Genomic DNA, 1,532 nt, shown 5'->3' with positions numbered 1-1,532 from the left:
AATTAAAAAATTTTCATTAATATTTTCAATATTATGCTCTAATATAAGCTATTTAAATAACTTTAATAAATTTTAAAATATAATTAAATAAATTATTAAAAAAATTATATAAATTATTATTATTATGAATGTATTTATTATTATATTTGAAATTTTTATATTATATAAATTTAATATTAAAACTATAAGCTTTTCTCTAAATATCTCAATTATTGTTTTTTCAAAATAACATTTATCGATTCGAATAATAAATTATAAAAAGAATACTTGGTCAGAAGAAATTATCGAAGAAGAAAATATTCGTCTCTCATTTCGATTCGTTTCTCTCGATTCATTTCGAAAACTCTAACGATCGAAACTCGAACGTGCCACTTGTGGCGCAGTTTAATCGCCACTCCAAAACCACATCATCTTCTAACGAGCATCCAAGAAGTCACGATAAAAAAATCTTTCTTTATCGCGCGAAGGTCACGAGTTCGTTCCTTCTCGGAAATTTCGACGTCTGTATTACATTGGAACGATGTTAAGACTTTTAAGGGCGAGTTCGAAACAGGGAGGGTGGGGGTGGAGAAATCGAGGGAAAGTTGTAAGCGGTAACTTTGGCGAACTGCCTTTCAACGATTAAGAAGAAAGTTTTGCGATTTACAGTGGATTGCGCCGCGGACCCCCCCTCCCCCCTCCCCTCCCCTTACCGACGATCCAATCGAAGATTTACGACTGAAATCGCCATTTGAACTTTATATCTTCTCCAACAACTTGGAAATTGGAGACTGGTTGTAAGTATCGGTGCAAACCCGTTATCCGAGCTTGGTTTTCTTTACATTTAATTGCGCCTTCCCCCTCCTCTTGCTCATAGATTTTCGATTGGAAAACGAGTATTTATCGTATCGTCCGATTATTAAAATAGTTTTCTCGTCTCGATGGAACACGAGATCGGTTCGGATTACACGGGGAAGAGATACAACTGATTTCTTATTTTTTGGACGAGTGGTGGTGGGCAAAATTTTAACGATATTGAAGTTAAGAATACGATTATTTCGATAATATCGAAATTCGGTAGAGGGTTATATAGTTACCAAGGTTGCAGTTGCTAGGAATAAAAGTTATTTTAATTATTAATTTTTCCAAGTCTTAATCTTGAATCGTTGCTATCGAAGATTCGGAGCAAAATGTTACTAATTTTTCATAATTTTATTCTTGATCGATAATGATCTTTGACGTTAAATATGTAAATGAACGAATAATTGACAAATCATAATTCAATTTGCTTTAATGAAAATATTCCCTCGTTTATAATTTATCTCGTTACAAATTGAATTATTTTTTAAGAAAATTTTTTAAAAATTCAAACTTTTTATTCAAAGTCTATCGAGCTCGGTTCAAAAAAACTTTATCACCTTCTTCCTTTTCAATTAATTTAATTTGGTATCGCGAATTCAGTTACAAATGATCAGTAATATAACTCGAACAAGGCTCATCCTATTCGAGAGGATGAAAAAAAAAAATCTCAAAAATCAATTCATAAAAACCAA

The sequence above is a fragment of the Apis dorsata genome, unplaced genomic scaffold, assembly GCF_000469605.1.
Source record: "Apis dorsata unplaced genomic scaffold, Apis dorsata 1.3 scaffold_37, whole genome shotgun sequence".
Classification (NCBI taxonomy): Eukaryota; Metazoa; Arthropoda; class Insecta; order Hymenoptera; family Apidae; genus Apis; species Apis dorsata.
The sequence above is the reverse complement of the archived record's forward strand: the minus strand, read 5'-3'. Positions refer to the sequence as shown.